The 16277-nt window shown below is 42.4% G+C and overlaps 1 protein-coding gene and 2 pseudogenes across 5 annotated transcripts in view; 1 reads left to right on the top strand and 2 right to left on the bottom strand.

The window, feature by feature from the left end:
* SAMD12 (sterile alpha motif domain containing 12) overlaps positions 1–16277 on the bottom strand; it is a 413132-nt gene that overhangs the window by 99465 nt on the left and 297390 nt on the right. The window contains exon 6 of one of the 5 annotated variants that reach the window (XM_028500393.1): positions 13921–13969. The exons of the other annotated variants lie outside the window; for them this stretch is intronic. The gene's annotated coding sequence lies outside the window, so the exon portion shown is untranslated. Of the gene's footprint in view, positions 1–13920; positions 13970–16277 lie in introns of those variants that run through there. 5 annotated transcript variants of the gene reach the window in all.
* Positions 9199–9516, top strand: LOC102983566 (tumor suppressor candidate 2-like; annotated as a pseudogene).
* Positions 10782–13186, bottom strand: LOC102983847 (zinc finger C2HC domain-containing protein 1A-like; annotated as a pseudogene).

Here is a 16277-nt window from a genome sequence, read left to right as displayed (position 1 = left end):
GGGCATCCTGCCTGCTCAATCTGAGGGCAGCCTGCTTTCATGTCAGACACATCTGCCTGCCAGGTTAGGTGGGGAAGATGCTTGCTCAGCAGTGAGGCATGAGCTGACATTCAGGGACTTGAGCAGAACTTGCTGTGCAACGTTGAAGAGAAAAGCTCTTCCTTCCAGACTGACAGCCAGCAATGCCATTTTCTTGTTCGATGAATGCAAATCTTTTCATTTCTACCTCAAAGCGCGCGAGCCTGGCTATACATTTTGACTCCCCCCTGAGCTGAGCAGGCTGAAAAGACTGACATGGGTTTAACAGACATGATCAATTTAGGTGGGCACCGTAGTTGGCAAATGGAACGTAAAGTTAATTGTTTCACTAGCGGAAGAAGAGATTCAGAGGCTTTCTTTGCTGGTAGAGCTGGGTGTGCTTCAGGCACCCTGATGTTTGGCTGAAATTACCAGTAGTTACGTGTCAGGAGGGCCTGTTTCTGAAAGGTTTTTTCCAATGTGACATTAATAATTTATGAATAGGCCAGTACACAAAACTGTATCTGTAAGAAGAACTGGGGTAAGATAAACAGGAACTTAACTTCTTAATAAAAAGTGAAGGATGAAAAAGACCAAAAAAAAAAATAAAAGCACTTGTGGGTAATATGTGGAGTATAAATATTATCTTGTATCTACCATCCATAATCAGAAAAAAAGAAAAGAATCATGTAGGATCATTCCATAAAAGGCGACGCTTTGTGTCTTCTTTCTCCTCTGATCTGCTGTGAGCATCTGGTTGGATCTGAGTACATTAAATCTGATTAAAGTTTGTTTTTTTACAATTGTTTAGACTCATCTAGTTAACGAAGGCTGGGATGCATTCTATTCTATCTTGTGTATTGTCAACAGAATTGTCAGCGAAGTTTGGAATGTGGGAACTTTATTATGTAATTATGTGAGAGAGAAAGAGGGAGAACCCAGTTTTAGTTTGCAGTTTTGGCAGTTGGAAAAAATAAAACAGACTTTTTTACTTGAAAATTGGGCAAACTGGGCATACACGTCATCTAGACACAAAAGAAATGGAGTTCGTCTAGGTCAGTTTTCGGCATATTGATTCACTTAGACTTCTCCATCAATTAGATACAACGTAACGTGAAATAAAGAGAGAATTGGATTCCTCTAATCAGCTGAATTACAAGGTTAGAGTTCTAAATTATTGCTTTGTTGTTGGAGCAGCAAATTATTGGTGAAAGGATATTTTTACTTCTATGCATTCATTTAATCTCTATTTATATGCTTTTCTGATAGCTATCAGAAAAATGCTATGATGCAAATATATGTTGCAATTCAATATATATAGATTACATTTTTTCAACATTCTAAATCTTGGAGAGGCTTTGAAGCTCTGAAATAACCAACACTCCACTTGCTGGAAAATAAAACCATGTCCAAACCACACAATCAAATCCCAAATCCCCAAATCCCAAATCCCAAATGGATAACAAAGGTGTATAATTCCACATATGAAAGTATCAGATGTTAGAAACTCAATTTAGTATTATAAATCCACATCAATTTTTATTAAATAAAAACCTAAGTAAGAAAATAAATGTAAAATCCTAGCATACAAAGGACTACTTACTAATGGTAACCTCAGCTGTCATTTATTGAATATTTACCAAGCTGTTCACACCAGGATAGGCACTAAAGGGGGACCCACTGAAACAGAAGACCAAGTTCTGGTTCTTAATGAACTCAGGATATAGGTAACAAAAGGAAAGAAAGAGGGAAAAAATGACCATAACTGGGAATTTCTATGGGCCAGACATTAAGCAGTTACACATATACGTTTTATCCTCACAATAAACCTACCAGGTAGGTGTCACCAAGCCCTTATTGCTGGTAAGGGTCAGTGTGTCTCTCCCTCATCACATAGCAAAGAGCCACAGAGACCTTATCTCCAGCTTCATCTCTCAACACTCTCCACCTCTCTCTGAGCTTCCTGGCACTTGTTTTTTCTCTGTTTCTCCAATGCATTTTCGTCTTTGAATTTGTGTTCAGAATGCCTCCTTTGCCATATGAGGTTGAAATACCCCTTCCTCAGAGAAGGAAGCCAGCCTTGAACACCCAGGCCAGGTAAGCCTGTTATATGACTGGCGCTTAAAATCTGTTAATTCCCTATTTATTTGTAGGAACATTTGATTAATGTCTCTCTCTCTCTCACTAGACTGTAAACTCCCTGAGGGCACAGAGCCAAAGTTAGAAGTGAAGCTTGCCCTTTTCCTAATGCCATTCAGCCTCTATCGTGTATTTGTCACCTGCATTATTCAAAAGCACTTGCCATCTTGTGTTGTATTACAAAAGAAGGTAAACAAAGCTTGGGTCTTGATGCCCAATTGTGAAGTGTTGGTTTGTTCATTCTTTCATTTATATTCTCATCACGTATTCATTTAGTCAATAAATATTTGTTGACCACCTAGTCTGTGCTAGGAACTCTTCTAGCTGCCTGGAATACAAGGATGAATAAAACAGAAAAAAATCCTTAGGATGAATGACGTTCAGTCAAAACTATGCTTGGTCTACAATCTGGATCCAGTTTCTAAGTATCTGCTACGTATAAGACTATGTGTATAAGGTTGCATGACAGACTGACATGCAGACTAATGGACAACATTTAATTAATATAAATATATTAAATATGAAGTCTATAAAACGATGAGGTGGATGTAGTGAGAAGCCTTCCATAATAGATACGGTCAAACGACTGCGGTGACTTTCAAGAGCCATGTATTTATTCTGTTCATGTTCTCGTGGCTCCACAGGTAACTGGAATGCCTATTTGACAGTTCCTGTCATGGATGGTTGAAAACCACAAAAGAAAACTGAGGTTATCACCATGCAATTGCTCTGCAATTTGTCCGTAACTTGATGATATAACTAACTGGTCCTAAGAATATCCAAGAAAAAATAACTCGGACTCTGATGGTCATTCCAAAAGAAGAATTACACAAACGTTTACGCCATGGCCACATCACTGGTATAAGGAAACCACCTTCTAAAGGGACAGATGTACAGGGACAGCCAAAAGAAGAAATACAAATGGACCATAAATCAGATAGGAAAGCAATTCAACCTTATCAGTAAGATAAATGCAAATAAAAGTTGCTTGTCATTTTAAAGCTAATTAGAAAATATTTAAAAGGAGAAAGAAATACCTAGTTGGTAGAGGCTTTTTCAAGAAGGTAAATGTTTTACATTTTTGATGGGAGGGTAAATTTTTATAAATTTTCAGAAGGGCAATTTGTTCATATGTGCATGTAATATGAATTCTTTAAAGTGTTCATACACCTTTTTTGAGCACATAACTTCATTGGGAAAAATAATTTTTATAATATGTTTATTTTTAATTGTAATAATATACAAACAGAAAAAGTCAAACGCAGTGCTTATAACTGAAAAAAGCATTCTGCCCATTGCTGCCCATCTTAGTGAACTTCCTGTCAGACACAACCACTTATAATATTTTAGCTCTTTCTTGTAGTATTTACGTCAACTGTTCATACACTTATACCAAGGGATTCCCTTGCAAAGAATCTAGAAAGAGATTTTTGGTAATTCTAGAAATATTACCAGGTATGTGCAGCCTGTCATTATTTATAATGATAAGAAAATCACAAGCAACATTTGCTTGGATTATTTGAATAAATGATGGCCTAAATGTGCAACAGAATATTATTAAGTAGCCAGGTATATTTAAATGACATGGCAATGAAAGAAACATAAGAGAAATTATCTTTAGATAGAGGCTGGTACTCTTCTGAATTTCCAAATTCTCTTCAATAAATGTATGATTACTTATCAACAGAACAATGAACACCATTTTAAAAGGTGAAACTTTTCTATTCTGTAATCTTGAGGCTTTGATTTCATGTAAGGTAGTGTGGGGTGGTATGCCAGGAAAGGGTTGAGGGAAGTGCAGTTTTCATAAGGTATAACTGGGAAAAATCTTTGCTTTTGGTTCACTTCTGTGTGAAGGAAACATTAATAGGGGCAATGATATAACATTTGCATGAAAAAGGAAGAGAGTTTGACTAGAGTCTACTTTAGTCATGGAGTGCGCTGTGTGTGGAGGTCTGGACAGGAGAACTGACAAATAAATGGGGTACCAGAGCCTGGCAGATACCCAAGTAGGCAAGTGGTCAAATTCTTCAAGGTTGGTGGGACAGGAAGGGGCCATGCACATCAGAGTCCAGAGAAAGGGGTGGGTCAGATTCAGCAAAGTATCACCAGCAATGGGGTAAAGGAACAGGGATCATCTGGGAGGGTCTCGAGGCTTATAACCACGATGAAAGATGTGGGTCACTCAGGGCCCATCAACCTTAACTGTGAAGATGCCTAAGGGGAAATTATGCCCCAGTCAAGTCACTAAGCCAGAGAGAAAAAGACAAATATCATATGATATTGCTTATATGCGGAATCTAATTTTAAAAAATGACACAAATGAACTTATACAGAAAACAGAAATAGATCCACAGACATAGAAAACAAACTTATGGTTACCAAAGGGGAAGGCGGGGGAGGGAAAAATTAGAAGTTTGGGATTAACGTATACACACTACTATATATAAAATAACCAACAAGGACCTACTGTATAGCACAGGGAACTATACTCAATATTTTGTAATAACCTATAAGGGAAAAGAATCTCAAAAAGAATAGACGTGTATATGTGTGTGTGCTTCTATATATCTATATCTATATAACTGAATCACTTTGCTGTACACCTGAAACTAACACAACATTGTAAACCAACTATTCTTTAATTAAAAGAAAGCTTTCATGAAAAAAAAAAAGAAATTATGGGATGACTTCACTGGCAGAACAAGGTAGACAAGGAACAGAGGCAGACAAGGAAGAGCTGTCCAGTAATGTGCTTTGAATGAGAGGAAAAGGGCCTTGGTCTCGTTCAACATGAAGTAAAGGCTGTGTGCGTAGAACCATTTTGAGAGTGTAAGAATACTGATCGAGTCCAAGGAGCCGGCAGTTGGAAAAGTTCAGATGAAAGATCATCACCCCAAAATGTACCAAAGTGGCTTTAGGAGATGTTCTGAAAGATTAGCAACAATATCTTTGTAGCCTACAGACATGTGGCTCTAAGCTAAGTACGTATATGTCAATTTAAATAGATTTTTTTTTTTTTGGATGGGGAAGCGTAGATGGTGGATTGATTCAATCTCTCAAATTTCCATAGTAAAAGTTGCCTCAGATCTGGGCAACTAGTTCATCTCATGACCACGTGAAAGTCATGTATATCAGGGTGAGTTAGGCAATGCCGCCCTGAAACTCAATGACTTGATATAAATAACAAAGGATTATTCTTCTTTCATATGACAGCTTTACGTGAGTAAGGCAGCTTTCCTCCATCACAAACTCACAGATCTAGGGACCCTCCAGCTCGGCAGGCCACCATCTTGAATACATAGTCTTCCACTGTTGCCCAGGGAAGGGGCGAGAGACAGTGGAGAATGATGCAGGGAGCTGTGTGGCCCAATTTGGAGGTGGCATACACATGCCACTGGGCTGGACCTAGTCATCTGGTCTTAACATAAGTATAAGCACAGCTGGGAAATGCAGTGTTTCTGTGTGCTCAGGAGGAGAACTGGGATAGCGATGGTTCTCAACATCTGGTCCCAGGTCAACAGAATCAGAATCAACTGGGATTTTGTTAGAAAGGAAAATTCACAGGCTCCACTGAAGACGGACTGAATCAGTAGTTCAGCGATCAGTGTTTCGACCAGCTCTTCAGGTGATTCTGATGCTCACTGAAGTTGGAGAATCACTGGGGGGAGGGGATCATGCAGCCAGTCTCTTTCACGCCTTTTTTTTGACTACCTACTATGCATTTATTTTTCTAAAATTGGGGTATAGTTGCTCTACAATGCTGTGTTACTTTCTGTTGTATAACGAAGTGAATCAGCTGTATGCACACATATATCCCCTCCCTCTTGGACCTCCCTCCCACCCCACCCATCTAGGTCACCCCAGAGCACTGAGTTGAGCTCCCTGTACTACACAGCAGGTTCCCACTAGCCATCTGTTTTACACCTGGTCGTGTATATATGTCAATCCCAGTCTCCCAGTTCACCCCACCTCCCCCGCCACCCCGTCTCCACACGTCCATTCTCTATGTCTGCGTCTCTATTCCTGCCCTGCATATAGGCTCACCTGTACCATTTTTCTAGATTCCACATACACGCGTTAGGAAAACTGGACAACTACATGTAAAAGAATGAAGTTAGAACACTCCCTAACACCATACACAAAAATAAACTCCAAATGGATTAGAGACCTAAATGTAAGACGGGACACTATAAAACTCTTAGAGGAAAACATAGGAAGAACCCTTTCAGCCTTTTTGGCTAATTTTTAAATGTTATAGATTACAGATAAACAGTGCATCTTCATAGAATCGTATATGACTCTGAGCATTTATACACTTACTCTGCTGGGAATTAAACTTACAGTTTCTACAATGTGCAAATTTAAACATATCTTACCAATTATCAACTTAATACAGTAACATAGAATGTTTATGAAGAACAGCATGTGTTTGTGAGCATTCTTTTATGGAGTCAAATAACTTTATGCACTTCTAGGCAGACATTTATTTACTTGAAGGTGAAAACATGCCTGACAATGGTTGAACCATTTGCAGAAACTCAAAACAAACAAGCCAGAGTAGAAATGCTAATGACAAATTAGAGGCAGGATCAGATCTACTGACATGGGAATGAAACCCTGGGACCAAAATGACATGAAAACCTTGAAGAGAAAGAGAAAGTTTGGAAATGCAAAGAGTGAAATGTGGTGGGACCATGGGATGTGAAGAATTAGCAAAAAGCTGTAATCGAGGTGGAGGACCCTTAGCATGTGAAACGGGTTCCAAGTGTGAACACTGCCACAAGTGAAGAAAATGAATAAAAATACGGAAAGCTGTGATGGAAGTGGTTCTCTTTACCAACTGACAGAAACACTTCCTGTGTTATTGAAATGCTCACTGGGGGTGTGTCAGTCAAAGCGGAAAGCTACATATACAAAAGCAGCTCAGTCATCTTCCACCCATAAACGTACCCCAGTATGAATCACTGACCAGTATTTAATCTCAGATACCTATAAGATGCTTCAAAAGGTGGAATACTGGATTCATTAAGTGTGGTATCTTAGAACAATGAATGAGATTGCTCATTTGTTTAGAATAAACATATGCATAAACTAACTGCATTCATATTTCATTAAAACTTTTAAGACCTGCTAGAATTGCCATGATGAGTATAGATATTTTATCTTTTAACCAGTTTATAAATTATAAAAGCAATGCATGCTCATGGATAAAAATGATTCAAACAGACGGTTACTGAATGAAAAGGAAACACTCTCCTCCACGTTTCTACACTACCTAGACATAACCATTGCCACTAGTTCCTTATGTTACCCTTAGAGAATTTTTCTACAGGTAGGGAGTCCTTGACCTGTATTTTAGGAGCATCTCATTTAAAATAGGTGCCTTAGGGACTTCCCTGGTGGCACAGTGCTTAAGAATCTGCCTGCCAATGCAGGGGACATGGGTTCGATCCCTGGTCCAGGAAGATCCCACATGCTGCGGAGCAACTAAGCCCGTGTGCCACAACTACTGAGCCTGAACTCTAGAGCCCATGAGCCACAACTATTGAGCCGTTGTGCCACAACTACTGAAGCCCGCGTGCCTAGAGCCCTGCTCTGCAACAAGAGAAGCCACCGCAATGAGAAGAACACACACCACAACAAAGAGTAGCCCCCACTCACCGCAACTAGAGAAAGCTGGCGGGCAGCAACAAAGACGCAACGCAGCCAAAAATAAATAAATAAAATTTATGAAGAAAAAAAAAAAAGGTACCTTAGCTGTCAAAAAGAAGGCAAAGACAACACATGTAGAAAATGACAGCGGAAACTGAGAAAATTTTTAAAAGCTCAAATGAAGGCCAAGAATAAAATAAGTATATAAATACACAAATGTTGGAATATGGTAAAGCTCTTCACAACATTTTCTAGTGCCATAGCGTTGGGCATTTTTTCTGGGGTGGATTCAAAGGGCAAAGGACCAAAGGGGGAAAAATTAAGCATCTATATTACTCACGGAAGCCAGAGGAGGGGAAAATGAATGACCTCCAAGGAAGAAGTGGGGACATCCTCAGTTGTTAAATTTCTCAGGTCACATCTTGTAATGTAAATGGTGGCATCTTGAATCTGTAGCCACGTTCATCTAGTCCTCTATTTATTTATTTTTAATTTTTATTTATTTATTTTTGAGACAAACATTATTTATTAAAGAATCTAGCTGAAAAGATAGCAATTCACCAGTTCCTCTAGGAGCCTCATGTTAATGCATAGGCATCACTCTTAAAACTTTCCAAATGGCAGATGCCCAGATCCCACTCTCCAAACTAAAGAAATCAAAATCTCAGGGAGGGACCCTGACGTGTTCATTTTTAGAAAGCTCCACAGATGCTTCTTTCTAATGGACAACCAGGATGGAGAGCTAGCATCTTAGATACTTGAAAATCTATCCCTGGATTAAATCTGAATAATGAATATGTACATGTTACATGCTTACAACAAAAGCAGACAATATATATAGCTACACATAACACATCACAACTGGTTTTGGTGGATCACAGGATGTCATGTTATGGGCCTGCATTGAGGGCATCTTAAAAAAAAAACACCCATGAAATCCACTGCCATATTTAGTATGGATTCAGTAGCGATGTTAATTAAGAAGTTCACAATTAAGTTATCCGGTGTCTCCTTATGAGAAATCAATGGAGAACTTTTGAGGCCTCAGAACTAGTCATACTTTCACAGAGAAAGTGATTTATTTTTCTGTTTTAGACATCATGAATCACATAACTACTCCTATCCTCTCCTGTACCTCGGCTCCTACAACAAAGTTCGAACTCCACTTTGTGGCCCGGGGCTCGTCCATCTACAGGGTCTCATGCCACACATTTTGTAGACTAACCCCATTTCTTTTTCCACTGTATCTTTTAATTCTCGTCTTTCCTTTTCCTATTCTTCTTTCATTAAAAAAAAAAAATGTTGTGGGAGACAGCGGAGCCCACGGAAGGCGGCGCCCACGGCCCTGTGAGAGCCAAGCTGCCGCCATGTGCCGGCGGCCCGGACATGGGCACCTGCGGCCGCAAAGCTCGCGGCCTGCGGCCCTTCGCCTCGGCGGTGGGGGGCGGCGGCCCGGAGGCGGCTGTCGCTGAGCAAGCTTTGGTCGTGCCCCGCTTCGGAGTCACGCGCCGCCGCGGCTCCACGTTCTAGGCCGAGGATGGGGATCTGGCTCACGAGTTCCATGAGGACACAGTGGTCACCAAGAACGGGCAGAGGCGGGCCAAGCAGAGGCGGGTGCATGAGAACCTGATTCCTCAGGGCACCGGAAGCTGGATCCCCCCTCGCATCCACGTGGATTTCCCCGCGATCCTCTATGAGGTGTGAGCCTGGCGGGTGGCAGGTATCAACACCCCCTGGCCCCAGCAAGAACCGCCCAGGCTCCAGGTGTGGCTTCCATCGAGGAACCTAGGCTGGGCCCACAGCCCTGCATAAACTCCCCTGGCCCGGAACCTTCAACGGCGAGCAGGGCCGCCCTACAGTGCTGGTGGGGTGTCGGTTTGTACGTGGACAAACCGAGTTGGCCGGTGGCCGGCAAGGGCTGACGGCGGAGTTGCCAGCACCCCCGTCCCCAGCAATCCCTCTGAGGAGCATGGCAGGGCATGCGCTGGTCAGGAATGCCTGGCTCCTGTGCCCTTGCCTGGCCTGCATTCTTGCAAGCTTGCCCAGGGCCCAGCGCTGCTGGAGGCTACAGCACTTCACAAGCAAGGTCTGCCTTCTTCCAGCCCCAGGGTGTGGGAGCTGTACACAGTGGGAACTTCCTCTCCTTCTCGTTGGAGCATTTCAGCCGTTTGCTGCCTCAGTTCCTCCGATGTTGGACCGAAGCTGGGGGCAGAACAAGCCTGATCCTTCCCGCCTACCTGCCCGTCTCTTTCCCCCACCCCACACACGGATGGACAGTTTGCTGGCTGTTAATAGGTGTGGGAGGCTTCTCCCTCTACCCCGGGCTGGGCTCATCCCTCCCCACTGCAACTAGCTGTTGGCTCCCACCCCAATTGAGGGGGTACAGGATGGGGATCAGGAAGGGCTCTGGATGCCTGTGCCTATGGGGCATTGCCACATCCCACCGACCGTGTCCCACCCCCCCTTGCCCTTACACATCTGTCACCCTGTGGTAGGGACAGCACCCTAGGGCTGCTGCCACAATTGAGGGGGCACAGGATGGGGATCAGGAAGGGCTCTGGATGCCTGTGCCTATGGGGCGTTGCCACATCCCACCGACCGTGTCCCACCCCCCTTGCCCTTACACATCTGCCACCCTGTGGTAAGGACAGCACCCTAGGGCTGCTGCCAGTAGCTCTGAGGAGCCCACCACCCCTTGCCCTACAGCGTACCCATCCCTTCAGGATCGGTAAGAGAAAAGTACTGGAGCCCCTGGGTAGGGACAGAAAGGAGAGAACAATCATAAAGGAATACTTAAAATGTGAACGCTTGTAAATAGTCCAGTCCATGATGTTGGGCAGAGTGTGATTTCTACATAGAAATGACTTTTAAAAAGAATTCCTTACTGTGCAAACTCTGTGCTTTAAGCGTGTGAGGAATGGCTTGGGGAAGGGCAGCCCTCAATCGAGGAAGGCTGTTGTGTTATTTGTTCAACAAGATTCCTTGTAGACCCTGGCCATGTAGCTCTCAGTCTATGATTTTCTTTTGCTTGCGAGCACACCTGAGGCAGGATTTCTAAATGGGTAATAACTCATGTCTTTTGATGGCACTGTCTGATGCTGCATTACTGTCAGGCAACCTCTGCACGTGCCTTCCAGTTCGGAGTGGAGGGCCTAGCTTGTCCATCTTGCCTACGCGAGGGGCTGCTATCCCTTTATGGGAGGAAGACAAGGTCTGAAGTTTGTTTCCCAAAGAGCTGCTAACTGAAGACACTTTACCCGAAGGAACACCTACAACAGTTTTGCTAGTGCCACTTGGCTGTGGTAATCGTGAAGATCCTGGATGAGGCAGTTAAAGGAGAACTGGACTTTTTAAGTGCAGGAGGCTTACACTGTGTCCGAGAAGTCAAGTTTCCTTTGGTATCAGTAGAAAATTTGCCTTTATTACTAATATGTGCTGCCTGTTCTTTACAGAAATTTATATGTCTATCAGCTGTATTTTCATTAAATCTCCTCTGGCAATGTGGACACAATATAATCAGGATCATAAGAAGGTGGAGGAGGGGAGGAAGTTTGCCACCCTCTTTAAGGGCCTGACCGAGGCCTTTAGCTGCTCTTATGGTGGCAATGAACTCTTCATGCTTTCTTCTCCAATTAGATGGCTCCTTTGGTGGTTCAGGCCTGGGTTTAAGAGGTTTTACTGTTGGAATATCCGTTCCTTCAGCTCTTTGTCTGCTTGAATCAAAAGTCTTCTGTTTTTTAGTGGCAGTTTTCTGGCAAATAGGTCCATGTTTTTTTAATGCCACTGGAAAGGATGTTCTTCCACAAATCTTGCAAGGTAACAGTTCTCCAACTTGGACACTTCCATTCCAGTGACTCCATAGCGCCACTGCCTTGGGCTCCACCAGACTCCTCCGGCAGCACCCACCGCCGCCACCCAGCTCCGGCTGTAGCCTCCTTTATTTATTTATAATGTACTTATTGAGTCTCTACTGTGTAACATTAGCTCTGATCTCAAAGAGCTCATGAGAGAGCTGGAGAAAACACAATGAGCATAGATGAAACATTTGGAGAGTAAGTGGTGGTATATAAAAAGAGATAAATTGAATATAATCAAGTGATAGCTGCATAGTACCCTGAGCAACACAATTAAATTCAAGCCATAATCCACGTTCTGATTTTAAAAGTTTCCTACAATTTCTCACTTTCCACTGTAACTAATACCTGGAGTTCAGTAATGTAATTTATCAATGACTATATTTCCATTCTCAAAGAGAACTCTGTTGTTCTTGAAATGCATATATGTGTATATGGATGCATACTTAAAAATACCTGCTTGGTTTTGGGGGAGGGAGGGTGGATTTGATTGCGTCTAGTGATTGACTCTTCAAATTTAATACCTCTGGGAAAATATGCCACAGGATCATAACATCTAGAGACAGAAGCCTGAGAAGTCAACTAGGTCAATCCCTTGCCACCAGGTAGGATGGAACTTCTGACCGATTACCCAGCCAAAAAGTTATGGTATACATAACCATACACCTTTTACATCTTTTCTTCCTGCATATATTGAATCAAAGAACAACCAGGCATCTGGTATTGGAGCATTATAAAACCATATGTGATGCTCTCACTAATACAAAATGTCTGGAAGGAAACTAAGTTAATACATATGGCATTAAATTTACAAATGAAGGCTCATCCATCATCAAAGACCCAGAATGCACACTGCCATGACATAAAAAAGAACTTATGAGGAATATCTGTTTTCATTTGTGTATCATCCCCCTCAACACAAGCAACTAAAAGAAAGACATGTGTGCGTTTCCTGGACTTGATCTGGGGCATGCAACACATTTTACGAAGGGATTAAAGGGCCCGAGGTCTTTTACAGAAGACTATTATGCCAATTCCATGTCAGAGACAACTTATATTGTGGAGTCTTCAAAAGAAAATTATGTATGCATTATGCCAAAGCCATAAATATTATTGGAGGTTCTTAAAAAAAATTACATGTAAGGGACAAAATAGAAGACAGCTCTGGAATGGCATCTTGTGGCTCTACTCCAAACACTGTATGGTTTCCTTTTCCAGGAGAAAAGAACATGCAGCTCATCCTCCATCACCCCACATATCTGATTCGAGGAGATACTGACAAGAGAGTTTTTACAAGAATTCTATGATTCACAAAGTCAACAAGGAAACAGAATCCTCTCATGTCTTTGACATTGGCAGTACCTTCTTAGGATCTCAAAAAGAAAGTTTCTTTCCCTTCCAATTTTGACCTTTTCTATTTGGCAGATGTTTTCTGTGTTTTGTTTTTTTCTGCCTGTGTTTCTAATGGAGCTTGAAATTTACACGGCTTTTTGTTTACCTCCTAATTTGTGTGCCGCCATCATCGATGTTATCAGCATAGTTCTGGGAATAGGGTTTATTTACTGCTTCTGTTGAGGCAGCAAATGGAGCAATGCAGAAAGGACTGTTCTGCTCATCCCATTTCAGTGTAGAGTCTCCTTCCATTCACAGAAACAGCCTTTACTGAGCAGCCAATAACCTTCCTGGGTGCAAAAGTCAACAACCATCTTCAGTGCTTGTTCTTGAGGACATTTCTGAGCTGTTTTAGACATAGTCGAGTATATCCTGACGCCCTGACCCCCCTCCTTGTTAGCAGGTAACCCAGAAACTGAACTTCTCCCCCATTCATTTCCCTTCTTCAAAGAATCCCTTGTAGGCTTTCTGGGTTCTCACTTCTTTTCCTACTCCTTTGTGAGATTACCTATTTCCAAGTCTTCAGATGCTCCATATATATATATATATATATATATATATATATATATTTACACACACACAGAGAGAGAGAGAGAGAGAGAGAGAGAGAGAGAGGGAGGGAGGGAGAGAGAAAGGGAGGTGACATCCAATTCTGTAAACCTCTGCTTTTGCCTTGGCCTTTTCATTGGGTTATGCTTACTCTTAATGACCATATCAATTTCAGGTTAGGAAAAGGCGGAAATAACATTTCTCCCCCCAAGAAAGTATTACTGAAACTTCACAACACATCTTGGAAGCAGAGTTTTGATTTGGGTTTTGAAGTCTTCCTGGTCTTTGGATCCCCCTGTTTTGTCCATTAGTGGGCTTCTATGGCTTGATTACCAACATGCATACCTTCCACATAAAGGGTTCTGCAGTCAGGAAATACATTTGGGAAGAAGAGGGATCCTCATTATTTTTATGCTTTACCTTAAATTTTTAATTTACTGTTTTAACTATTTTTCAATATAACATTCAGGGCATTAAATACATTTACAACGTTGTGGAATCACGAGCACTATCCATTTCCAGAACGTTTTCATCATCCCAAACAGAAGCTTTGTACCCATTAAACAATAACTCTCCACTGTCCTCCAGCTCCCAGCTGCAGGTAACATCTACTTTTCGTCCCCATGAATTTGCCTATTCTAGGTACCTCATATAAGTGGAATAATACAGTATTTGTTCATTTGTGTCTGGCTTATTTCACTTGGTATAATGTTTTCAAGGTTCATCCAGGTTGTAGCATGTATCAGAAATTCATCCCTTTTTTATGACTAAATAATATTCAGTTTTATGTATATACCACATTCCGTTTACCCATTCACCTGCTGTTGCTTCCACTTTTTGGCAATTGTGAACAATGCTGTTGTGAACACTGATGTACTAAGATCTGTTTAAGTCCCTGCTTTCAACAGAAGGACACTTTGGTTTTGCAAAATTTTCATCCAGAAAAATTGTCTAGCCAGGTGTCAATTATTAGTAATTTATCCTGGTCCACAACTTGGATTTGGTGCTGCTCTAGTCACCTGTTTGCTTTCAGATCCATACTTTCCTCTGCCTACTCTGTTTGCATGAAACTACATTTCTCAGACGTCCCTGTCCTCTGGCTTCCAGGCAGTTCTAGCCAATGTAAGGCACTAGAAGGAGACTGAGGGGCAGAAGAAGGGAAAGGCCAGCATATTTCTTCCTGGATCACTTTGCTACTGGTGGCATCTAGGGCAGGGACTGCATCTCCTGGCTCTGGCTCCCACTGGAATGGCCGACTGGGGTTCCAAGTTCTGCCAACCAACCCTGACTTCTAAACTCTGTCTCCTCGTTTATCCCTCCAGCCCCAGGGAAGGTAGAAGCTTCCCACTGCTGTTAACCTCTGGGTTGTCTCATTTTTGCACTTGTGCTGCAAACTGTCTTTTAAGTTTTCTCTTCTAAGTATACCAGGAGTGGTTTCTGGGTTCCTGTACGGAACCTGAATGATAACCATTCCATTGGGAAAAGAAGGTCCAAAGTTTCTCAGGATGCAGAACCCATGGCAGTGACTCTTAGCTGTCCTCCATGTATCATCCATTTAGTAGTATAGAGTTTCCAAGCTAGACCTGTAGTTTGGTGCGGCCATGTGAATGAGTTCTGGCCAAACTGATGTAATCAGATGTGTTGGGTGGCAGATTCTAAACCTTCTTTAGAAGTCAGCTGCTGCATGCTCTTTGTACCTTCTTCCCCCTTTCCTGCGGTTTGGAACATGGATGTGACACTGGCATTCCATCCTGGAATACGAGGACGTGGGCCACATTTGGGGGAGAGCGGGACCAAAAGCCATAGAAGCCTGAGTCCTCGAGAACTTTGTGGAGAAAAACCGCCATCCCAGGCCTGCTCTGCCTGCCTCTAGTTTTACATGAGAAGCAAATAAAATTCTCCCTTGTCTAAGCTCCTGCTCTCTCCCATTCTCTCTATCGCAGCCAATCTGAGATCTAACCAATTCAAGACCCAAGCCATGAGCTCAGTGTCTGTCCCGGACTGCTGATTAATTTCCTTACACTTTTCCTTAACAAACTAAAGCAAGGTCCTAGATCTTCTGGTCTCATTCTAAGTTTTGGCCTCTTCCTGTTTATACTCAGAATTGACCTATTCTCAACCACAAAGCTTTTTATTCCCTTTAACAGCTTCTGCTTTGCTTATTAAATTTTCTCTGAAAGGTAGGGGTCAGAGACAGCTACTTACCAAGCCCATATCCAACCTAGAAAATGATTAGAGTCTGGATGTTAGAGAAGTTTTAATTAAAAACCTGGGAACATTGTTCCTCAGGTATTAATAAAGCCAGCAAAATGGAGAATCAGCATGGCCTAACACTGCCAGACAGACCGTTAGTGTCCTGGTCTCAGAGCCCTCTTTCCAGAGCTGATGGGCTGGAACTATACCTAATGGCTGCCAAGTACAGATAAATCTCACCTCTGCTTCACCCAAGTGGGCGTCAATTAGAAATAGGGACTTCTAGGATGGTGGTTCCCAAACTTTCTTGTGCCTGAAAATCACTTGGGGAAACTTGTCCGAAATGAAGACTCCCGTCCTCCTCTGCTCATGATTCAGTTGGACTGGAGTGGGGGCCACGAACCTGCGTGATGAAAGGGACCCCAGGGGTCTCTAAAGCACATGGGCTACGGACCACAGTGGGAGAGACCATGCTCC

Source organism: Physeter macrocephalus, chromosome 15 (assembly GCF_002837175.3).
Source record: "Physeter macrocephalus isolate SW-GA chromosome 15, ASM283717v5, whole genome shotgun sequence".
In the NCBI taxonomy this organism is placed as follows: domain Eukaryota; kingdom Metazoa; phylum Chordata; class Mammalia; order Artiodactyla; family Physeteridae; genus Physeter; species Physeter macrocephalus.
The sequence above is the reverse complement of the archived record's forward strand: the minus strand, read 5'-3'. Positions and strand labels throughout refer to the sequence as shown.